Below are 26135 nucleotides of genomic sequence, written 5' to 3'. Positions count from 1 at the left end.
TGCACGATTGCTTTTGGGCGCCTCAATGATTCATATTTATTAATAACTTGGAGGATGAGATAGAGAGCCACACATCCATTTTTGCCAATGATACAAGGATAGGCAACATCGTAAGCAGCATGGCTAGAAGCTAGATGGATAAAATTGCAAAGAGATTTTGATTAAGTGAATAGTTAAAACTGTGCAAATGGATTTCAATGTAGGTGAATATGATGTCATCCACTTAGGACCAAACAGAATGCTTTCTAAATTATGAAAAGCTTGAAACAGTGGAAGTCCAGAGAGACTAGTGGGTCCATATACACATCATTAAAATGTCATTAAAAAAGAAATAATCAAAAAAGCCTAATGGAATGCTAGTCTTCATAAAGATAGGACTAGAATGTAAGGGAGTGAACGTCATGTTTCAGATACACAAAGCCCTGTTTAGATCACACCTAGAGTACTAGGAGCATTTTTGGGAACCAAACTTAGAAAGGTAGAAAGGATATATTGACCTTGGAAGGCATGTAGTATAGATTTACCAGAATGATACCTGGATTCCAAAGGTTAAATTATGAGGAGAGATTAACAAACTATGATTCTATTCCCTGGAATTTAGAAGGTTAAGAAATGATTTAATCAAAAGTTTTCAAGGTACTAATGGGAACAGGAAGGTAGATAGATAGAGAGAGAGAGAGTATTTCTGCTGGTTTGGAGGGGCCATAACCTAAAAGTTAGATTCGGGCTTTAAAGGAGTGAAATTAGGAAACACATCTACAGGTTGGTAGAAGTTTCAGACTCTGTTCTTTAAATGACAATTAATGCTGGATCAACTATTAATGTTAAATTTAGAATTATAGATTTTTGTTAAGCAAAGGTATTTAGGGATATGGGGCAAAGGCAAGTTTATAGAGTCAGATTGCAAATCAGCCATAATCTCATTGAATGGCTGAACAGACACAGGGGGCTAAATGGTCTTATTCCCGATCTTATGTTCCTATGACACATTATTCCACCAATAGAGAAGCCAAATAATCTCCTCTCAGGTCTCTGAAATATTGAGGTTAAGGGATATTTTTATTCATTCATGAAATTTGAGTGTCACTGGCAAGGCTTGGAGGGTGGGGGGAGTCCATGTACAAGTGCAAAAAGCCTTTTTAGGATTTGTTGCCCATCCCTAATTGCCCATGAGAACAATTAAGAGTCATCCACATTTCTGGAGTCACATGTAGACCAGGCCAGGTAAGGATGGCAGATTTCCTCCCCTAAAGGACTTGAGTGAACCAGATGGGTTTTTACGACAATCAATGATAGTTTCATGGTCGCCATTGTTGAGACTAGGTTTCAATTCCAGATTTTTAAAAATTAATTAAATTTTTCATTCATTAAAATTGAATTTAAATTGTACCAGCTGCCATGGTAGGATTTGAATCAATGCTCCCAGTGTATTGCCTAGGTTAGTGACATTACCATTACACCACTGTCTCCCCCACCTACCTAGATTAACCTACTACCTTGAAGCAAAGCTTCATAAATTTGGATTATGAACATAACAAGGACTAAAAGTGCAAAGAAGAATGTGGGTTCAAGTTTGCAACTTTTCAGTAAAATCTCTGTTTTAACCACCCTATAATGCTATTGGTGCATTCAAGAGCTTTCAATAAGGACTGAAGGTGCTATGATCTTATAGAGCTCTCAGAAGCTGAGGCAGAGCAGCTTTGGCAGAGAACTGAGAATAAGCTGCCTGCTGTGGTACCTTGGTTAGTGAATGTTACATGGCAAAGGGAGAACTGAAAAAAAAATGAATTGTGGATCTGTACAAAGGACCTTTACAAAGTAAAAACTGAAAATGCTGGAAAAACTCAGCAGGTCTGGCAGCATCTATGGAGAGAGAAACAGTTAACGTTTCATGTCCGTATGACTCTTTTTCAGAACTAAAGAGAGGTAGAAATATGATCGATTTTATGCTGTTTAAGAGGGGATGGAGCAAAATAGAAGGTCAGGGACAGGTGTGAGCTCTGGAGAGATTGACAAAGATATCATGGACACAAAACAAAGGGAATGTTAATGATGGTGTTAAAGACTAAAGAAAGTGCTGATCATGGCATAAAGGTAAGATAGCAGAATGTGGTAATAGCAGAACAAGTGCTCTGTGAAAGCATAACATATAATTAAGTAACATATGGCCCTGTGAAGAGTGGCGGGGGGTGGGTAGTGGAAAAAGAATAATAAATAAATAATAACAAAGTAACTTGTTTTAACAACAGAAGAGGAATAAAGCTGCATCAAAATAGGAGGCCATCAAATTATAAATGGATATAATACCTCTTGAGTTCATCAATTGGTCATGTCAAACATGTACCATGTACCAAATGGTTGCAAAGTCCACATAAATAGTAATATTAGTGACCTCAGTACCTATGGGACAAGACAAGGAATATTTTGGATTCTTCTTTGGGATGTGAGTGTCACTATCAAATGTTGTTGATCCCTTATTATCATCCCTAACTTGCTTTATTTTGTAGTCAAGCACATTGCTGCATTTACTTTCTGACATTCCATTGGTATCATGGATAATTCATTTTGAGACAGTGTGTTTACAGATTTTGAAAGACCAATTTTAACTGAGTTGTCTTAAGTATGAACTGGATAAGTATGAACTGGAAGAGTTACTGCAAAATTTTAAAAAGTCACTGTTGACCCTTGACACTCAAGAATCTCTGGGGTGTATATCATACACATTAACTCGGGGAGGGGGTGGGGTGATTATGGGTTGCTGGTCAGTATTAGGATTTGCCTAGAGGACTCGCATTTGGTTAAGTCACTTGAGACACTGATAATGATTTTGTGCCGCTCATTATTGCAGGATGCAAGCTGAATAACAAATATATTAGCATCTGTTTAGGTTACAGGGAAGCAATTAACCTGCTATTGTTGTGTGTATGTAATTTTGTATATGAACTGCAAAAGTGTAGATTTGAGTGGAAATTACTCTTATTATATAAAGCTTTTAGCAACATTCCTTGTTATAACTGGCAATAGATCAGCTTTTTAAACACTATATTTTGCCTAATTTTATGTCTCATACAAGCAAGCATTTTAGAGCTCCACATTTCAGCAATAATGTTGGTTCGGAAATTAACACAGTGGCAGAAATAAGTCAGTGAAATGTTTCTGCTATAAAATATCCACAATCATTCATGGATGTGGAGGCATAGAGGTTTACAGCACAGAAAGAGATCATTTGCCCTACTTCTCTGTGCTGGCATCTCAAGCAAATCAAAATTCATCCCACTGCTCTGATCTCCTCCCGTAACCTTGCATCTTCTTTTGTTTCAAACATTTATCCAATTTTGACTTGAACGATGCACTTCTAATGTTCCTGCCCCCACAGGAAAGTGTAAAAGGACTTAACTGTTTGTGCCTTTTCTTGCTCTGGCTCTTCCTCCATCTCACTTCAATCTGATAGGAAAGCCACAGTGGCTTTCACTATCGGGCCACCAGTTAAAATTGTAGTCAGGTATCACCTTCCAAGGATCACCCTCCTTTATAAGGATTTAGAAGAAACAGAAGGAAAGGCAATGGTCAGTGTTCCTTTTAAGATTTTGGTGTCACATGGAAACCATGCAGAATATAACCTTCACTTGCCTTGCTGTATGTGCAGCATTGTCTGATGCACTTCTGTGCTGGGGTTAGCTCCATTCTGGTGTACCACACCAGAGAATACATACCTTTTAAGTTGATTGTTGTTTTGTTAGGTCATGTTTTTTTCTGTTTATTCATTCATGGGATGTGAGCATCGCTGGCTAGGCCAGCATTTACTGCCCATCTCTAATGCCCAGAGGGCATTTAAGAGTCAACCACATGCTGTGGGTCTGGAGTCATGTGCAGGCCAGACCAGGAAAGGATAACAGCTTTCCTTCTCTAAAGGACATTAATGAACCAGATGGGTTTTTACAACAATCGACAATGGTTTCATGGTCATCATTTTTAATTCCTGATTTTTAATGGATTCAAATTTCACCATCTGCCTTGGTAGGATTCAAACCACAGAGTATTACCCTGCGTCTCTGGAATATTAGTCCAGTGACAATACCACTATGCCACTGCCTCCCCAATAAGTAATATGGTCCATGAAGACTGAAGCCATTTTCTTTAAACCAATCACAAACTCCATTCCCTAGCCATGATTCCTCACTCAACCAGACTGTTCTCAACCTTAATATCCCATATAATCCCAAATTGAGCTTCCTACCAAATATCCGTGTCATCATTAAGATTGCCTACTTTCATGTCTATAACATCGCTGACTACACTCATGCCACTGCTCAACTGCTGCTGAAACCGTCATTCATGCCTTTGTACCTCCAGACTTGATTATTTGAATGCACACCTGGTCAGCTGCCCATTTTCTACCCTCCATAAACCGAGGTCAACCAAAACTCTGCTAGCTCATGTCCTTAACTCGCACCAAGTCTCATTCATCTACCATCCTTATGCTCACTAAAATTGAGATGTTGCTTAACAGGGAGCCAATATAGGTTAAAGTTCTCCTCCTTGTTTTCAAACCCCTGCATGGCCTCATCCCTCCTTATTTCTGTAATATCCTTCAGTCCACAACCTTCCAAGATATTTGCACTCCTCCAGTTTTGGCCTCTTGAGCATCCTCGATTTTAATTACTCCACTATATTGGTGGCCTTGCCTTCAGCTGCCAAGCCCTGAACCTTGGAATTCCCTCCCTAAACCTCTTCACTTCTCTACTTCCTTTTCCTCCTTTAAGGCGTTCCTTAAAACCTGTCCTCTGAACAAATTTTTAGTCATTTGCCCTAACATATCCTTAGTGGCTCGGTGTCAAATTTTCTTTGATAACACCCTTGTGAAGCACATTTTAACATGTTAAAGAGGCCATAATAATACATTGTTGTTGTCCTTCCAAAAGTTTGTTGAAGTATTTAAAGGAAATTTCACCTTTCTTCAATCATCTTATTGACTTCTCATTTTGAAACACGTTTTATTTTCACATTAATTTCATTGATCAAAAGTTAATGTGGTTTGTGTCAAATCTGTAGAAAACTCCCTTCTCTCAAATCATTATTGGCTTTGGTTAATGTCATGACCCCCATTCAAGAATTGAGCATCTTGACACATTTTCTTTCCCGTACCAGATTCATCACTCACATTATCTCCACATAAATACAATTGTCTGAAGTGTATCTGACAGGACTTATTGTGAATGGTCAAAATGCTGAAGACAGCATTGCTTCACATGCTGGAGAGGCCTTTGAGACCACATCCTTGACAAAATATGAGGGGGCAGATTTTCTTTACTGCAATGGTGGTGGACATTTGGCAGGCTGGATTTGCACTAGCTCCCTGTATATGGACCTGACCCCCAGGGGCATACTGATTTCAATGTTTAGTGGGACCATTTACTGGAGCACTGGGCCAATGACCTTAGGTGGGAGGAGAGATATTAATGTGGGGCTTTGCTGCTGCATAGTGTGATGCCAGCTGAAATTATGACAATCCTTTTTCCTTGGATTTTAAATTTATGGCATGACTAATATAATCAATCTCTCTGACCAATTGCCTTAGTCAAGTAGCCTTTTTACAGTTCATTTCTTCCTCCTTGCAGAAATGCTGGCTATCAGCCATGCCCCCCATCTGATTTTGCACCCCTGTCTGCTAGGTTATGCCACGTAGGGAAATCAATGGACTAAAGACCAGGCAGGCTCTATAGCAGGTGGGCAATCCATTCTGCCAAGTGGTGGTTGGAAATTACCTCCATTGTAACTGGTACACCAGCATGAGTTCAACCACTAGGGCTACTCTTCCTCCTGACTTTACTGTATATCTTATAACCTGGTATGTTAAGTAACCAGCTCTAAACATTTAGCAGCCATGTGTCAGTAATGGCTACCATTACATACCCTCCAAATTGAATTTGCGCCTGTTATTCAATTTGTTCCTTGCAATCCATGTGTTTGCATGAAGAGCATTTATTTTGGGCACTGCCTAATCTGTCCTTCCACTCTAATGTTTTATTCATGCATTTCTTATTTCTTTTTCCTGATTTATTTACTTTTCATCTTTTAGTTTTTGCTGTTCCTGAAGTACCTAAAGTACAATTTCTGGCTACTACTCCAATCTCTTCCCTTCTATTTGTTTTCAAAGAATTATTTATATTGCGTCTCTTATTTATATAGCCTTCTCCAACTGGACTCTCCACCATATTTGCTTGTTCAAATCAGTCCCAGCAAACACCTATCTGATCCATGTTATCCAAGTGACAATTCTTGTGTTAGTTAGGACAGTCAATTCAAGGCCACCATGCTTCCAGCTTTGAGCTTGGTTTGAAGGGAATGTGGGTTAGGGAGTTAGGGTTGAAGTGTTGTAATGCTACCCAACTATGCTTTTTAATCACACCTCAGTGGAAACGGAAAGATGGGGGGAGAAACGTGATCTGCCCTTATCTAACTCCTGATGTTTACACTTTCCAGCAGGGGTACTGAATAGGCATTGGGATCAGAACCTTTGCACGGATGATTGGCTAATTTTTCTTGTGATCAGCTCTGGCCTGTCTTCCAGTCCTGGTCAAGACCAGTAGTCATGAGTGGCCAAAGAATGATTATCCAACAATTCTTTTCCCCTTACTCTTCCACTGAAGTACTTTCCCTCCTGTGGAGTGGTCAAGGTAGTTGACACTGCAGAATGGTGGAATGAACCTTTGTCTCTTCACTCTGTGGCATCATAGTGCACTAACAAGTCATAGAATTGTAATTCTGATTGTATACATCTTAAAGTATGACATGTCCTTTCCCTGACCACTTAGGAAAAAATATGTTTTATCAAATTTTAAGTTGTTCACACAAATGAATTATTTCTCTTGTGATTCTACATTCACCCTGCTTTTTCACATATGAGAAAGGCAACTGTGAATCAACAAATATGGACCTTTTTTTACTGGCTTACATAACAGGGTAGAATTATAGATGGTTAGGTATTAGCAAAAGGTTGGATGGCTATAGGTTAGTGATTGTGTGGCTGATTAACTGTGGGTGTCTGCGTGGGATGAATGAGAGACTGTGGGTTACTGAATAAACAAGTGACTGTGTGAATAAGATACTGACTGCCTGCTTGGATGACGATTGTATATGTGGGAGGTTTGTATTCAGCTGAATCCTCTCCTGGATTAACCATTACTGAAAGCACAAATGTCTGAAATGTGACTTAGCTTTTTATTTGTAAATGGGGAATTATGGGTGTAACTTGTCTCCAGTGTAGCCACATACGTGTGCGTGATGTGTATAAATAGAAAGACTATTATAAGGTGCCATTGCACTGTGTTGATACTGCCAACTTCTCACCTGTGGGGCAAACTCAATCACATATGAAATCAGACAAGTTCTACAATGGACATGCAATCCTCTCCACAAATTAGTGTCTAGAAAATGAAAATTAACCCTCATATCTTCTTCACTACCAGGACTGTTTACTCTTATGTCTGCAGCATTGCCTACCTTTGCTCTATGTTCTTCTGGTGAAATCCTCATACGTGCCTTTTCCATATGCAGACACAGCTCTGTCAATATTCTTCCTTGTTGGCCTCCTAACTTGCACCCTCTACAAACCTCAGCATGTGCAAAAGTCTGCTAATTGTAACTTGTTCTACACAAGGTCTAGCTTGCTCTTGTTCCTGTACTTGCTAACCTGCATTGGTTTCCTCTTCAACAAAGCATTAGATTTTAAATCACCAGGCTCATTTTTAAAACAATGGCCCTGCCCCAACCTATCTATGCCACCTCCTCAAGCCAGATTCCCCAGAAACCCACAAATAATCCATTCTTCTGACTAAAACAGATGGTAAAGCTCAGCAGGTTTGGCAAGGCAGCATCTGTGGAGAGAGAATTAAATGACTCGAAATGTTAACTCTCCTCCTCTCCCCACAGATGCTGCCCTGCCAGACCTGCTGAGTTTTACCGCATTTTCTGTTTTTATTTCCAATTTCCAGCATCTGCAGTATTTTGCTTTTATCATTCTTCTGACTAGCCTTTTTTGCATCCCTCCCCCTTTTTTCCCTTCAAAGAGACAGTGGAGCCTGGGCCCCACACACTCTAAAGCTGTCTGCCCCTTCAACCTTTCTTTTCAATACCTTCTTAAAACTCGTCACTTGGAGAAAGTCTTCGGTTTCCCTCCTCCTTGGCTTGACACAATTTCTCTTATGTGAAGCAGCGAAGTGCCTTTGTATGATTTCTTTACTCTTTGATGGAATGTGGGTATCACTGGCTGGACCAGAGCAGCATTTATTGTCCATTCCTAACTGCCCTTGAAGAGGGTGACAGTTACAAGTGAATGTTATTCTTCTAAAGGAGAAAAATAAGATTCTGGTGCTTGTGAAAATTGCTTGTTTATTATTAAACAAAAAATGCTTCAAGCACAAAATACACTGATGCTCGTCACTGTGTGCAACAACCTACCAGCATTGAACAAAAAACACCATGGAGAATTTTTCTTTTAGGCTTACTGTTTCTAGTTTTGCCACTGAGAGTGATTACCTTTAATACGTTAAAAATAAGCTCTACTATAGCCAATTGGAGAAAGAATTGCACTTTTGTGACCGTATAGAAGACTGTAAGACTACAGGATCAGGTGTGAGGCAGAAGGATAATTTGTAGTGTTGAACACACTGGGCTACAGTGCTCATTTGGCTCTATAGTAGTCAGTAGTTATAAATTTTGTACCAAGCCAAGCTTAGATAATTCTCAAGGCTTTTTAAAAATAGAGTTCATACAACTTAAGTTCCCATTGTCTTCTTACCTGAAAAAAAACATCTGGGATTTGTGCCTTATAAATTATGTTTAGTAGCAGCACAAATAAAATTTCTATAATATATTGAATGTCTTGCATATAATATGCACTTGTCAGAAATATAATACTTTTTTTGTCACTCTTTCCCCACTTCTTCTGATTATTCCAGCATCCCTGTCAGGGAGAATACACCCTTGTAGCACTGTTCTTCCATATGTCTAGATGACATATGGTTGAGCACTTCCATTGCAATACCTTGCTGATCTTTTTTCTGTCATACAACCTGTAAAGGGGATTCCACACCAGCTGGAAAACAGTCAACTATCCCCCAGCCCCTGCCCCCATCTTTGATATTAAAAAGGCAACATGACCAATGGTTCAGTGATAGAATGCTGCAAATGTTCTCGTCTGATTCAAGACATTCAAACTCCTAGTAATACTTCCACCCATTTGTTGGTTTCCACATTCTATGCTATTCCCTGATATTTGGCATTTGCAGTAAAATTTACTTAGACAATTTCTCTTGTGAACAAGAGCTGTATTGATAAATACTGTTTGAGTCCTCTGTTGTATGAGAGGACTCGAACAGCATTTATCAATACAGCATAAATGTTGCAAATACGTACAGTGACAAGAGAAATTGTCGAAGCAAAATTTACTGCATATGCCAAATATGCATGGTGCGATGGAGCCTTCAAACAATAAGTTGAATCTCAAACCTCAGTTAGTTCTTATCTCAGTTGTGCTGCTCTGGGAAGTAAAAACCATTTGTGCCTCCATTGGCAGGATGAAGAATTAAACAGGGAGTAATCAGTAAACCACCCTCAAGTGTTGCTTTGTATATGATACAGAGCAGTATTCCAACCACGACTTGCATTCTGTTGGGAAGCAGCTTCTCACATGCAACAGCCTGGTGAAACTAGGAAATAAAAGATGAAGGTAAAACTATTAAGTAAAAGCTCACCATCTTCTCCCCCTCCCAAAAATTGCAATTCTTTCAATGTGTAAAAAAAAAATTTCTCCAGTGTTATTGGAAACCCCCCTGCCCTGTTGCAATGTGCTCACCTCAATAAAGTCCGGGTTAGAATCTCATCTGACCAGTTGTCTTTCGAACAGTTTTAATGGTCTTAAATCAAAATTAATCTAAGTTCACAGAACAAAACCATTTTCAGATTTAGCATGAATTAGGATTAAAATGGTAATATTAGAGAGTACCAGTAAAATATGAGGGATGATAAAGAGAACTCTGCCATCAGTAAGGTGCGTGTTATTGACATTGAAATCAAACTGAAATAGTTGTAGATGAAGTTCTGCACTACTTAAATATTCTTGAGCAAATACTTTGTTACTAGGATAATAGTCAGACATAATGTGGTAATAACAATATTTCATTTTCCAGAACTGTCAGCCTCTGCTTAACAAGCTTTCATGATCCAAAGGTGACAACATTTTGTTTTGGAAGAGTTGAATGTATGAAGTCTGCAAACTATCACATAAGTAGTGCATTAAATTTAACCATCAATATTCTTAAAGGAAGAAACCTTTCGTGAAATTAGTTTCTTATGCAGCCTTTTCACTAAAAGAAATATATGGTTGGTTATATTGTCAGTATAACTCCACTTTAAATAATTTGATCTATGCTATCATTTCACAGCACTTTATAATCTATTCTGAATTCTGCAGATGTGAAATGGTGCCATTATACCTTTGCACATACGTGGGTGCTTCTTGAAGTGGCTGTTTTCGGCATGTTTCTTTTCATTTTAAAAAATTCTGGATCTTTTAGAGCTGGTAATTTTATTGCTTTGAATGACATGCTTTTGATATGGGGATTTGGATGGGCGCTGTAGAGTCACCCATTTTCATTAGGTGCTCAATAACTGTTGTATATGACAGTAGTTTACAATTAAACAGCATTTCTCATATGTAGGAAGATGTCAGATTACCGTAAGAATGAAAGGAATACAATGAACACTGAAAACGGGAAAATGGAAAGGAATGAAAAGTTTGGGATGTGCAAGAAGGATTGAAGAGGAATTATTTTAAAACAGGGAAGGAGGAAGCAAGACAGAAGGGACTGGATAAAGACAGGAACTTAGGGGGTGAATGAATTGCCACCAATGGCGGAGTAGAATTAAGTAGGAATCTAGTGCCAGAGGAATGGAGGGGTTCATGCATGGTCATAAAGGAGGAAAAGGTCATTCAGATAGAGTGGGACAAAGCCATGAAAAGATCTAAAAACAAGGAAGATAATCTTGAACTCAACACACTGAGACACGGCGCACCAATGGATCTTGAAGTAGACATGGATTATAGAAGAATGTAGACATGTACCATGAAGCTTGGTGGGGGACATGTAGGTGTGGGATGATGTAAAATAGCAGGGCATTAGAGAAGTCAAGCCTTAAGTTGATAAAGGCATGGAAAAAAAAGGTTTTGCAGCAGGAAGAGAATGGTAGGGTCAGAGGCAGGCAATATTGCAGGGTTGGAAGAGGATGGTTTGGTAATCTAAAGACATAAAGGACAAAACTAAACTTAAGTCTGGACAGAAGACCAAGATCTCTGGCAGTGATGGAGCTTGATGTAATTGAGGTCAGAGGCATAAGAGGTGGCAGTGAGTACTTTTGGTTAATATCACTAAAGAGTGAAGAAGAGGGGTACGAGAATGTGTCGCTGAGCTACACCAGAGCAAAGAAGAGAAGTGATTGGCAGCAATCTAACACCTGTGTTGAGTCGTTACAAAGCAGAGGGAGGGAGCAAGCTATGAAGTAGGACTGTAGAGGAGGAAGGAGTGGTTAGTGGTGTCAAAGGTAGCAGAAAGATCAAACAGGATTGTTAGACAAGAAAATAATAAAACATACACATGTCACTCTAATATGCTTTTATTTCATTAAACCAATACCTTGTTGTGTTTACCTGCATCCTAGGGTTTTAAAAGAGGGAAACACAGAGATACTGGATGGATTGGTTTTGATCTTCCAGAATTTCAGATTCTAGAAAAGTTCCCAAGAATTGGAAAGTAGCAAACATAATCCTGCTTTTTAAGAAAGAAGGAAGAGAGAAAACAGAAAACCTTAGGCCAATTAACCTTACATCAGTAGTAGGCAAAATGCTAGAATCTATTATTAGTGGTAGAAGAGCTCTTAGAAAATCATAATATCATTAAACAGAGTCAACATGGTTTTATGAAAGGGAAATCTTGTTTGACAAATCTTAAGAGTTTTTTGAGGATGTGGTTAGTAGGATGGATAAGGGGGTAGATGTGGTATACTTGGATTTTCGAAAAGTGTTTGACAGGTGCCACACGAGGTTATTACACAAAATTAGGACTCATGGAATTAGGAGTACTAAATATATTAGCATAAAATAAAGACTGATTAATAGACAAAAACAGGTAGTATGACAATTTCAGGTTGGCAGGCTCTAACTAATGTGGTACCACATGGATCAATGCTTAGGCCTCAGTTATTTACACTATATAGTAATGACTTAGTTGAGAGGACTGAGTGTAATATATCCATTGCATAGAGGGAGTGCAATGTTCACTGGATTGGTTCCTGGAATGCGAGGATTGTTCTCTGAAGAGAGACTGAGTACAGTAGGCCAATATTCCTGGTAATTTAGAAGAATGAGACGCGATATAATTGAAATTAAAATTTCTAAAACCCTTAAGTGTTTGACAGGGTAGATGCTGAACAAATGTTTTTTCCCTGACTGGGGCATCTAGATATGTTTTTCGATACCAAGGGAATTGGGAAGAGGGGGATAGTGTAGCAAGGTAGAGTTGAGGCAGAAGATCAACTATGACCATGTTGATTGGCAGAGCAGGATTGAAGGACCAAATGGTCTAGTCCAGCTCCCATTTCCTATGTTCTTAAGACTCTTATGTTATTAGGACGTGTGATGTGATTAGGGAGACAGAAATCCTTTTCACTAAGATACTTGACCAGTTACTGACATACTTCCATATGAAAATATTTATTTTCTGTAATATAGACTGGATTTTACAGGGCGCTACAGTTCCCATTCCCTGGCTAAAAAGTCTGGTGTTGTGGGGGTGGTAGTGGTGGGTGCCTGTCTATGATCTTGACAGTTGCCGCACAACAATTTAACATCTCAAGCAGCATTTATTGCTTTAAGGCAGAAGTCCCGCCTTAGAGTGCTGCCAGCCAATTGAATGGTCAGCAGCTCTGTAGTCCCAGCATGCCCCCCACCACTTTCTAACCCACATGCAGTCCAGCCAATAATTCTTTTCCTTGAGGTCTTTAAGAGTTCATTGTTTGCAACATAAAATAGTAATGCCCTGTCACAGTGGTCAAGTCATGATCACTTCTCCTCATTATTGTTCTTTTCTCTATCCTATTGCTGGTTCTACTGCTATTTTCCATTTACACACAGATCACACTTTGTACACAGATCAAATGTAAAAACAATGAATACTTGGCACGTGCAGAAAAAAAATATAGGTATATGGTATGATAACGCTTCATTACCACCTGCCGCCCCTTGTCTATGTGTTTCTATTTACTTGTTTCCGTGTTTTCATTCTTTTACCATTCCCTTTCACTCTGACAGTGTGTGAATGTATCCAAGGAACTTTAACAATCACTGTAGAAGTTCAGCTACTTCAAGGTTAGAATGGAACAACAATAGTGCAAAATCCCATTGATTGGTAGAGTATGCCATTTCCTTCTTTTCAGGATTTGAATTAGAGTTTTGTAGACCTGAGGATGGATAGATTAAATTGTCTTTATAAATAACAAGTGAAGTTCAAATTTCATTGAATTTGGAAAGAGTCATGCATTTAAACAATATGTGTTTAAAGCTCAGTGCTTTACCTCTACTAGTTTGTGTCCCTATTTGTGTATACACGCATCAATCACATCACTCATAAAATGAAGTCAAATTCAATTCTTAATCTTGGAAAATATTTGCTTGGCTCATTTATGTTATCTTTAAATATGTAACTTGCTATTTGGAAAAAAAGAATCATGTTCTATGAAACTTTCTCTATGATGTTAGACATTTGACTGAGTAGACTCCAGCCTTAATCTGACAGCACTGTACCTATACCATATGATGTCACAAACTGTGTCCAAAAATGGTTTTGGAATATGCAAATCCAAGAAAATCCCATTGAAAATGCCTGGAAACAAAATTTAACAGTGTTAACTGAAATAAGTGACCCCATTTGTATAATATATAAATAGAAGATGCAAAGAAGGTTGAATAGTTAATACAAAATAACCCAATCATATTGTTGCCAACATAACTTATTCATTTGTATAGCAGTAATATAGCTTGGTGGATCATTGTGTATAAACTACCACCCCACAAAATCTACCGATTGTCTTTACTTCCATTGATTCATCACGTGTAATAACATGTCAAATTTAAAGAGGCATTCTTAAAGGCATTGTTTGCTTAGCAACAGGTGATGGCTTATGGAGGACTATCAATTAGTGACAGATCTCTCTGGCTATGGATTGGCACTAGTTCAGCTAGTTAAATTTAATTGTCATATGTTCACACCGTAAAGTTGTCCATTGTTTCGTAATCCCTGTTGGAAATTACAGGCGGTTTACAGCAAGAGCTATAATTACAACGTGCATGTCTCTCAATTCTTTGAATGTTCTGCACAGCCATAATGAAAAGCCAAAGAGAATGTATACTGTTAATTATTTTCTTCAATGCTTCCTTTTGAATGAAAAATATTTGCAAACACATCTTTGAGGCTTCAAGTCTTTTGTGAATTGTTAAATGTTATATCATAGTCCAGCCAAAAGGAATTGTGCTTCAGTACTACTTCAGCTGGGTTCAAGGATTTTTTGCCTCCCCCTCTGATATATTATTTGCTTTGACGGTTAATTACAAGCAGTACAATTCAGACATTTACGGTGAGCATGTCAGTTAGTTCTGTTGCTACCACCATGTTTCAATATTGCAGCAACATTTATGTATCAGCAAGGATTAAGCTTTATAAAAACTGAGAAATTGAAGGTGAATCATTGGCTTAATAATTTAATGAGCCCAGAGTGAATGAATTGTTCCAATTACTGAATCTCCATGCAGCTCTGCAACAAAAGAAATCATGTCCAAACCAACAGAATAATATAACAAAAGAAGTGGTTGCAATAATGGTGGTGGTCGCCTCCTCGTTATTCGAGTGCGTCCAAGCTGTAAGTGACTTCACCATTTTCTGTGGGTCCTCTCATGACGGAAGATCCACAGAGCGGACAGTTTATGTTGTCACTGTTGGTGCGTGGGGGATCTTCTGCAGCTGCGTCACCTCTGGCCATGTTGGATGTTCTGAGTTTGGCATCCTCAAAGCATACTGAACCAAACCTCTGCTTGCTTTCACGTGGGCCGGTCGGCTGCAGTGTTTTCCCAGGAGAGGTGATCTGCAATGCAGAAATTTGTAACGCTCTTTTTTAGGGTGTCCTTATATCGTTTGTGCTGTTAATGTCATTTACCCTGAGACATTTTCCATAGCAGATCCGCTTGGGGATTCTCTCATCATCCAGGAAAAATGGCCTGACCTAAATTGAATTTTCTGGAGGGTGGTTCTCCATGTTGTTGAGCCCAGGTTAAAATAATACAAGGTGCTTATAAAGTATTACACAAACTTGAACGAGCTGAGGTAAAAGTGCAAAATATAATGATGCACTATATGAAAGAGTGAGGGCTTGCCCCAGTACTCAAAAACACCCTGAGAGTGAGATGTCTTGTTCAAGCAAGCGAGCTTTATTACGAGCATGCAAGGAGAAGCCCCTTTGTACAGTGCGTACAATGCGTGAGCAGTCAATTTATACAAAAAGTTCACTTGACCAGCTGCTTCATCTTTAATTAGATCTCTCTACCTCATTCCTTGGTCTCATCTTTCCTTAATCACATTCTCATGTGTCTCTCTGTCTCTTCCCTCCACCAATCTCATATCCTTCTGATTAGATCCTTCATATGACTCTCTGTCTCACAGACAAGCTTCTCTCAAGTTTTAGCAGCTTAGGTTTTACGCCAAGTATCCCATGATCCCTATTTGTCAGTCTCCCCTTACAGTCCACCCTTTTGGCCCTTGGCCAGCATCTGGCCCAAAGTAGCCATATTCTAAAGTCCTCCATCTATCATTGTCCCAGGGGCTCTCCGGGTCCCATAATCTTCAGATTCTACTAAAGCCTCATGCCTCTGATGACTTTGCATTGGCTCTATTAGCCTCTGCTGGGTCTGGACAATTGATAGCAAGTATAGCAATATAAACCAAGCTAGCCCTGTATGATTTTGGTGTCTCAACCTGGCTCTCATCTGGCTCCCTCATTCGTCAGTGGCACTGCTTCGGCCTTCCTTACAGCTTTAGCCAAGTACTCTTTCTTCCTCCTCCAAAATCTGTGTGAGGCAAATCATGTACATCATTACTAAGGACTGCACAACCACTAGGACATGGGCGATAATTCTGATCCAGGGGTGGATTTGTACATTAAGCCCCAGTTCCAGATATCCTGCCACCAAGTTGTGACTTGGATTTCCCTCAGCCTGATCCTTAATGTGCTCCGCCTCCTGACGGGAAGTGTAATAGGTCTTATGGGCCTTGTCTAAATCTACCTTGATGTCATCTGAATGTTCCAGTAGTGGGGTTGTGGAATAGGTGAACTGGTTCATGTACTGCTCAAGCTTATCTCGAATGTCTACCTTGGCATTACACTGATGGGAAGCAGTCAATCTTATGTCCACCAGCTCAACCAACCCCACATGTGATGGCAACTATGGTCTAAAGCACATGGTTTGATTTTCCAACTGGCACCGATATGCCCGTGCCAGGAAGAGGTCTGGGACCTCAGTACCGGCCTTTACCCATGTAGACTATCCGGCTTGTTTCGATGTTGGCTGGCATTGCCTCCATGGTCCATTTGGCTGTGGTATTAAATCTGCATTTCACCTCTCCTGTCTCACAGATCGGATGAAGGCACATATCGTGGAGCCACCAATGCGATACGCTCACAGCTTTGTTCCTAACATATCTTTACCACATATGGGAATGTACTGTGGCACCCAACCTGTGGTTACTCTTCCCTAATGGTCCCAATGTTTTCTATCCTATAGATGTCTCTAGATGGGGTGGAATCAGTGATCATTGGTATAGCTAGTACCATTCCCAGTAACATTCCTTTTAATACTGACTGCAATGTAAAAGTTGAATACACACACATTAATCCCCAGAGTTGGCAACCAGTTGTGTTGGATCCTACTTTCCCTGTCAGGTTGGTAATCTGTTCATTTAAGTCCAAGCTCCGCTTCCTTCACCTATTCTTAAATTTACTGGGGGCCCCTTGGCCTCCCAATTTGGTACCCTACCCCCATCAAATTGTGTCAATTGTTTCATTTATTTGCCTAAGAGGGCAGTGTATAACGCTGTTGTCTTTTTTGAGCGCCAGAATGGTAATGCTACATCTGTAATGTTCAACACTACGGGTACCAACTCATGGTGTACACTATCATATAGGGTCTTCCATTATCAGCACAAGTCCATTCTCAGGTCCCTCTGTCTGGACTGGGCAAGGGATCTCTCCCAGAGTAGTAGTGATGGGTGGACTTGTTGGAGGGTCCTGTTGTGGTAGTATGAGTAGAAGCACTCTGTTGTTGTTACCTCACTCATCCTGGAATTGGAACCTGAGGGCTTCAGAGGTTGCCCTCCCCTCTAGATCCTTCGTCCAGCTTACTAGTTGGACACACATATTTATATTCTCTCACTCACAATGGCTGATCCTATCATGATTCCAGTGCCATATATGCCATATGGTAGTGCCACCTTCCACGGCTGGGAATTGCTATCCATAGGGACATTTGGTGCATGCATAGTTAGTCACAGTCCCTGCAATCACTTATTGTACAGTCACTTTATCTCTGCTTCCGATCTGCTTGAAAGATATTTCCTCGTAGGTGCCTATAACATCAACCCTGCCATGCATCGAATTTGTAAAATATGCCAAGCATTTTCCTTCAGCGAAGGCCAAATGGTACAACATCAGCAAAGCTCATTGGCCCATCCTGTGATGTAATCTGGAAAATAGAAAATAACGGGTATCCGGTCGTCACCAGGTGCCCTGTTATTTAATTGTACTCTTACCCTTTATACGGTTGCATTATGGTTAATGTTTCCATTAGCCCTTTTACACCTTTATTTTTCTTTTGTCCAATCCATCATGCTTATGTTTATCCAGAACAAATTTAATGATGGACCTCTCCAGGCCCCAATCCAATTCTTCCTGATTGTCTGGTATGTTGGCCGTGTTTACTTTCGGGTCCCCTGCACTCAGTTTGTTGAGTGCGCTATTAGACTGTACTTAGCAGTACATCATGCACCCTTTAATTAATTTTTACTTTGTTCAGTATGTCGAACATTTCTAACTCTCACTGTGCACCTCTGTCTGAGTTCCCTGTTCAGGTTCTTAGATTCTCACACGCACCTAACTGTCCAGTTAGCCTGCCCAGGCATTTCAGGGATAATGATCTCCTGGCGAACTTCAGCTTTGGTAGTCCTGCTGCCTCTACGAGGTTCCTAATTATCTTTTTGTGGTGTATGTGATCTCCCTCTGAGGTAATATATAACCTCAGAAAATGCTTGAAAAACCCAGCAGGACTGACAGCATCTGTGGAGGGAGAAACAAAGTTAACATTTCGAGTCCATTTGACCCTTCTTCAGAGCTAAAGAGAAGTAGAAATGTTTTGGAATTTATACTATTGGGGGGGTGGGGGTTGAGCAGGATAGAAGGCCAGCGATAGGTGGGGACTAAGGAGAGATTGACAAAGGTGCCACGGACAAAAAGACGAAGGGAGTGTTAATGGTAGTGGTAAAGGCTAAAGAAGGTAGTGGCATTAAGGTAAGAAAGCAGAATGTGTGAATAGCAGAACAAGGGCCAGTGCTCTGTGAAAGAACAACATGGAACAAGTAACAGATGACCCTGATAGGGGGAGGGGTGGTGGTTGGTGAATAAAGGAAAGAAAAAAGGATAAAAAAGGGGATAAAACAATGAATAAATAAATAAAAACAAAAAAATGAAAATAAAAATAAGTGGATAAAAAATAAAAATAAATTTAAAAGAAGGGATTAAAAAAGAGGTGAAGATAGAGGACAAAGTTCATGGTCTGAAGTTATTGAACTCAATGTTAAGTCCAGAAGGCTGTAAAGTGTCTAACCTGAAGATGAGGTGCTATTCCTCCAGTTGGCACTGGGCTTCACTGGAACATTGCAGCAGGCCAAGGACAGACATGTGGGCATGAGAGCAAGATGGTGTGTTGAAATGGCAAGTGACAGGAAGGTCTGTGTTATGCTTGCGGACAGACCAAAGGTGTTCCGCAAAGCAGTCACCCAGTCTGCATTTGGTATACCCAATGTAAAGGAGACCGCATAGGGAGCAGTGGACCAAATTGATGGAGGTGCAAGTGAAGTGCTGCATCAACTGAAAAGAGTGTTTGGGCCCTTGGACGGTGAGGAGGGAGGAGGTGAAGGGGCAGATGTTGCACCTTCTGTGATTGCATGGGTAGGTGCCATGGGAGGGGGATGAGGTGTTGGGGGTGATGGTGGAATGGACCTGGGTATCCCAGAGACAGTCCCTATGGAATGCTGGCTGGGGGGTGAGGGGAAGATGTGTTTGGTGGTGGCATCATGCTGGAGTTGGCAGAAATGGCAGACGATCTTTTGAATGCAGAGGATGGTGGAGTGAAAAGTGAGAACAAGGGGGACCCTGTCATGGTTCTGGGAGGGAGGGGAAGGTATGAGGGCAGAGGTGCAGGAGATTGTTGAGGGCCCTGTCAACCACAGTGGGTGGGAAACCTCAGTTAAGGAAGAAGGAAGACATGTCAGAAGTGCCGTTTTGGAAAGTGGCATAATTGGAACAGATGCAATGGAGGCAAAGGAACTCAGAGAATGGGATGGAGTCCTTACAGGAAGCAGGGTGTGAGGAGCTGTAGTCGAGGTAGCTGTGGGAGTCGGTGGGCTTGTAATGACTATTGGTGGACAGTCTATCACCAGAAACAGAGACAGAGAGGTCAAGGAAGGGAAGGGAAGTGTTGGAGATGGACCATGTGAAGGTGATAGAGGAGTGGAAATTGGACGCAAAATTGATAAATTTTTCCAGGTGCAGACGAGAGCATGAAGCAGTATCAAAACAGTCATTGATGTACCGAGAAAAGAGTTGTGGGAGGGTGCCTGAGTAGGACTAGAACAAGGAATGTTCCACATATACCAGGCATAACTGGGGCCCATGCAGGTATCCATAGTCACACCATTTATTTGGACGAAGTGAGACAAGTTTAAGGAGAAATTGTTCAGTGAGAGAACAAGTTCAGCTAACGAAGGGGAATGGTGGTGCATGGGGATTGTTCAGGCCTCTGTTCAAGGAAGAAGCGGAGAGCCCTCAGACCATCCTGGTGGGGAATGGAGGTGTAGAGGGATTTCACATCCATAGTGAAGAGGAGGCGGTTAGTGCCAGGGAACTGGAAACTGTTGATATGATGTAGGGCATCAGAGGTATCGTGGATGTAGGTGGGAGGAGACCGGACAAGGGGAGAGAGAATGGAGTCAAGATAGGAAGAAATAAGTTCCGTGGGCAGGAGCACGCTGACACGATCAGTCTACCAGGGCAGTCCTATTTGTGGATTTTGGGAAGGAGATAGAAGCGGGCTGTCCAGGTTTGGGAGACTATAAGGTTGGAAGCAGTGGAGGGAAGCTGTCCAGAGGGGGAGAGGTCAGTGACAGCCCTGGAAACAATGGCTTGATGTTCAGTGGTGGGGTCATGGTCCAGGGGGACGTAGGAAGAAGCGTCTGAGAGTTGGCATTCAGCTTCTGCGAGGTAGCAGTCAGTACGCCAGACAACAGCAGCACCACCCATGTTGGCAGGTTTGTTAAAGTCAGGGTTGGACCTAAGAGAATGAATGCAGCAAGTTCACAAGGAGACAGGTTAGAGTGGGTGAGAGGAGCAGAGAAATTGAGATGGCCAATGTCATGCTAACAGTTCTCAATGAAAAGATCAAGAGCAGGTAAGAGATCAGAAGGAGGGAGAATACTGGAGGCAGGTGAAAGGATCTGTTGAATGGTGGGAGGGGATTCCTTTCCAAAGAAAGGAGCACGGAGATGAAGGCAGCGCTGTGCAACTATCAGCACCTTCTTTAGCCCTTACCACTACCATTAATAGTCCTTTTGTCTTTTTGTCCGTGACCTCTTTGTCAATTTCTCCTCAGCCCCCACCTATTGCTGGCCTTCTATCCAGCTTCACCTGCTCCACCCCTCCTTAAACAGTATAAATTTCATCAGATTTCTACTTCTCTTTAGGTCATTCGGGCTCGAAACATTAACTCTGTTTCTCTCTCCACAGATGCTGTCAGACCTGCTGAGTTTTTCCAGCATTTTGGTTTTATCTCTAATTTCCAGCATCTGCAATATTTTGCTTTTATAATATATAGTCTCGCTTGCTTCAGGCGATCATGCAATCATGTGCTACTCCAAATGCATTTACTACTATTCGTGTATATGTTGATTCACTTTCCTTCCCCTCTAGGGGTTTGGCAATTGCCATAAATTAGAGTCATAGAGGTCTAAAGCACAACAAAAGGCCCTTCAGCCCATCGAGTCTGCGCTGGTCAAACAAATACCTAACTATTCTAATCCCATTTTCCAGCACTAGGCCCATTGTCTTGGTATGCCATGGCATTGCAAGTGCACATCCAAATACTTCTTAAATGCTGAGGGTTTCTGCCTCTACCACTCTTTCAGGCAGTGAGTTCCAGATTCCCACTGCCCACTGGATGAAAAAATTCTTCCTCACATCCCCTCTAAACCTCCTGCCCATTACCTTAAATCTATGCCCCCTGTTCCACCAAGGGGAAAAGTTCCTTCCTATCTACCCTATCTATGCCCCTCATAATTATATACACCTCAATCATGTGCCCCCTCAATCTCCTCTTCTCCAGGGAAAATAACCCCAGTCTATCCACCTCTGCTCATGACTAAAACTCTCCAGCCCAGGCAATATCCTGATAAATCTCTTCTGTATTCTCTCTAGGGTAATGCGGATTTCAGAACTGCACGCAATATTCTAGCTGTGGCCTAATCAGCGTTTTATACAGTTCCAGCATAACCTCCCTGTTCTTATATTCTATGCCTCGGCTAATAAAGGCAAATATCCCATATGCCTTCGTAACCACCTTATCCACCTGTCCCTCAATCTTAAGGAACCGATGGACATGCACACTAAGGTCCCTCTGATCCTCAGTACTTCCCTGGGTCTTACCATTCATCGTGTATTCCCATGCCTTGTTTCTCCTACCCAAGTGCATTGCCTCACACTTATCCGGATTAAGTTCCATTTGCCACTGATCAGCCAATCTGACCAGACCGCCTGTATCCTCCTCACTATTTACCACCCCACCAATTTTCGTGTCATCCGCGAACTTACTGATCAGCCCTCCTACGTTCAAGTCCAAATCGTTTATATATACCACAAACAACAAGAGACCCAACACCGATTCTTGTGGAACCAGACTGGACACATGTATCCAGTCAAAAAATCACCCCTCGACCATTACCCTCTGCTTCCTGCCACTCATCCAATTCTGGATCCAATTTGCCAAATTGGATCCCATAGGCTCTTACCTTCATTATCAGTCTCCCATGCGGGACCTTATCAAAAGCCTTGCTGAAGTCCAAGTAGACTACGTCAAATGCATTGCTCTCATCTACACATCTGGTCACCTCTTCGGAAAATTCAATCAAATTAGCCAGACATGACCTCCCCTTAACAAAACCATGCTGACTATCTTTGATTAATCCCTGCCTCTCCAAGTGTAGATTAATTCTGTCCCTCAGAATTGCTTCTAATAGTCTCCCCACCACTGAGGTTAGACTGACTGGCCTGTAGATCCCTGGTTTATCCCTTTGTCCCTTCTTGAATAACAGTACCACATTGACTGTCCTCCAGTCCTCTGGCACCTCTCCTGTGGCCAGAGAGGTATTGAAAATTATTGCCAGCGCCCCTGCTTTCTCCTCCCTTGCCTCACTCAACAGCCTGGGATACATTTCATCTGGGCCTGGAGATTTATCTACTTTTCAGCCTGCCAGACCACTTAGAACCTCCCTTTCTATATTAATTTCTTTAATTATATCACAGTCCTTCTGCCTAATTTCCATAGCCACGTTGTCCCTCTCCCTTGAGGAACACCGACACAAAGTATTCATTTAGAATCCTACCTACATCTTCCGGCTCCACACACAAATTACCACTATGGTCCTTAATGGGCCCCACTCTTTCCCTAATTATCCTCTTACTGTTAATGTACTTGTAAAATAACTTTGGATTTTCCTTTATTTTACCTGCCAATGTTTTTTGATGCCACCTTTTTTCTCTCCTAATTTCCTTTATTAACTCCCTCCTACACATTCTATACTCCTCTAGGGATTCCAGTGTTTTGAGCCCTCGGTATCTCCCGTAAGCTTCCCTTTTTCTCTTTATCCAGTCCTGTTTATCCCTCGACATCCAGGGTTCCCTGAATTTGTTGGTCCCACCCTTTATCTTTACTGGAATACGTCGGCCCTGTACTCTCCCTATTTCCTTCTTGAATGAGTCCCAGTGCTCTGACGCACATTTACCTAAAAGTAGCTGCTCCCAGTCCACTCTGGCCAAATCATATCTGATCTTATTAAAATTGGCCTTCCTCCAATTTAGAACTCTGATTTCTGGCCCATCCTTGTCCTTTTCCTTAACAACCTTGAATCTAATGGAGTTATGATCACTATCTGCAAAATGCTCCCTCACTGATACCTCTACCACTTGCCTGGCTTCATTCCCTAAAATTAAGTCCAGGACCGCCCCCTCTCTTGTAGGACCTTTTATGTACTGACTTAAAAAGCTCTCCTGGATGCATTTTAAGAATTCCACTACCTCTAAACTTATCACACCATGATTAACCCAGTTAATGTTGTGGAAGTTGAAATCCCCCACTATTACTACCCTATTATTTTTACACTTCTCTGAAATTTGCCTACATATCTGCTCTAACGAAGTTATGATCACTAACTGCAAAATGCTCCCCCACTGATACCTCTACCACTTGCCCAGCTTCATTCCCTGAAATTAAGTTAAATTCTGCGACCTGACTTAAACTAATTTTTAAAATCATTCTGTGGGACCAAACAATGTGCAGGATAATCAGTTTGTTTCAAGTGCACATTGTTTGGCCATCCACAGCAGTCATTTCATATCATCATCTGTGGGTCTCAGGGGTCCCTGGACTACTTTGTTCCCAGGGAGCTGACCACATTTGAATTGCTTCTTCTTGAACTTTAGTATGAAAGTTTAGAACTTAAAAATGACTAGAGCTTCATCCACAGTTGTGCCAATGTGTTTTAGCTTTGGAGTTACACTGATCGTCACTCTTACCCAGCAGCTTGAATCTTTAAATCTAGTTCATTTCCCTTAGCCCTGTAGCTTGCAGGATTTTAGTTTAGTTATCAAGCCTCTCTCCAAATTTCTTAGTTTCTTTTTTGCTTTTGAATTTAGATCTCCTAAAATGTTTGTTTCTAAGATCCAATTAGCAACATCCGAAATTAAAATAAATTCCCCCTGGTCTTTTGAGAACTGTGGCAGGAACCAAAATCCTCAAATCCTTAAACTTTGCACCAAGCTTTTAACCCAAGACTCAGAATTAATTATAATTACTCCAAACATTTCAAATAAAACTCCTTTCCCTTTTAATCCAAATCATGAAGTCACAAATTCAAACTCGCAACCATCATGCATACAAAAAAATACAAAAACACACACACACACACACACACACACAGTAGCACGTGCGTTTAAAGGAAGGGAATCAGAAATATATCAATTATGTCAATGACCCTAATTCTTCTTTCTTCAACTGTCTTTCAACAACTTTAATTAGAAACTGCAGAGAAAAGATAAATTGTTGCAAAACAATCTCCAAGAGGTTATGAGGCAGCCTTTCTCAGTCATCCTAATCACTCAAATTCTCATTTTTATCATAACTTCTCTAGTTTCTCCTTTATCTTATATTCAGTTGATACAACTTCACTCTCAGACGCTTCACACACATTCACATTTACCAGTCAAAAAGAGACCAAACACCAACATAGACTTACACACTCTCAAGTTTTCCTTCTTTTGGCCTTTCAACAACATTCTGACTGCTTTGAGCAATTTTTTTCTTTTGTCAACCAAGAATTTAGTTATCGACACTTTGGGACTCCAACTAAAAGTATCCTCTTCTGACATGTCTCTATGTTTCCACTAATCACTGTGTCCAGTTTCTTATTCCTATATTTATGGCCATTCCTTGCCTCTGGCCCCTGCCATATGGTGATTCTGATCTCTGTCACGCAATGGCTTGGATCTAACCCGCAGTGATTCTGGCCTACCTGTTGTGCGATGGTCCTGATCTACCCTGGCGGTTCTCGGCTCTGCACGCTACTCCTTTTTTTGCTTCACCTTGCCGCGATTCTGACCCTGTTGTAAAACATCACTCTGCTTGTGACTCTCCACTCCAGCGTGTGCTTTGACGCTCAGCATTCGAGCCTCCAGGTGTTGGTCCTTTGATAGCCACTTAAATTACCAGTCCCGTGACTGCAAGGTAGACCCTTCCTAACTACGAGTGATAAAATAAAAGGTACTTTCCCCTTGATCGCTTTCCTCACTGTTGCAGTCCCGATGTGGCGTATCGCATCCTCATCATCATATGAAAGGGTGAGGGCTTGCCCTGGTACCCAAAATACCTCGAGTCCGATGTGTTGTTCAGGCGAGTGATCTATATTATGAGTATGCAAGGAGAAGCCCCACTCTCATGATTAGTAGTTAGTTCTACAGTACAATGTTTAAGCAGTCAATTTATACAGTCACAAAAAGTTCACTTGACCAGCTGCTTATCTTTAATTAGATCTTTCCATTGTATTCCCCTGATCTCATCTTTCCTTAATCACATCGTCATTTGTCTCACTGTCTCTTCCCCCGCCTTGATCTCATCTCCCCCTGATTACATCCTCCATTTGACTGTCTCACAAACAAGCTTCTCTCAAGTTCTAGCAGCTTAGGTTTTATACCAAGTATCCCATGATCCCCATTCATCAGCCTCTCCTTACAGTGCAGTACCTTAGGAGAACTGACACATGAGCAACAGTTAGTTGAGACACAAGTTTATTATGTCTGTACTTGTTTAGTTCCTGATCTGACAACATTAGTGTAGCCAAACTCTGAATAGAGGCCATGCACCTCTCCATGGGTGAGAGAGGAAAGTAAATAGGCATCCTGCAGCAAGCCACTGTTGTGTTTTTGGAAGGCAATCAAGG

At 41.1% G+C, this 26135-nt stretch overlaps 1 protein-coding gene across 15 annotated transcripts in view; it reads left to right on the top strand.

Annotated features, from left to right (window-relative positions):
* anks1b (ankyrin repeat and sterile alpha motif domain containing 1B) overlaps positions 1-26135 on the top strand; it is an 865501-nt gene that overhangs the window by 697555 nt on the left and 141811 nt on the right. The gene's annotated exons all lie outside the window — the stretch shown is intronic.

The sequence above is a fragment of the Carcharodon carcharias genome, chromosome 13 (assembly GCF_017639515.1).
Source record: "Carcharodon carcharias isolate sCarCar2 chromosome 13, sCarCar2.pri, whole genome shotgun sequence".
NCBI lineage: Eukaryota > Metazoa > Chordata > Chondrichthyes > Lamniformes > Lamnidae > Carcharodon > Carcharodon carcharias.
The sequence above is the reverse complement of the archived record's forward strand: the minus strand, read 5'-3'. Positions and strand labels throughout refer to the sequence as shown.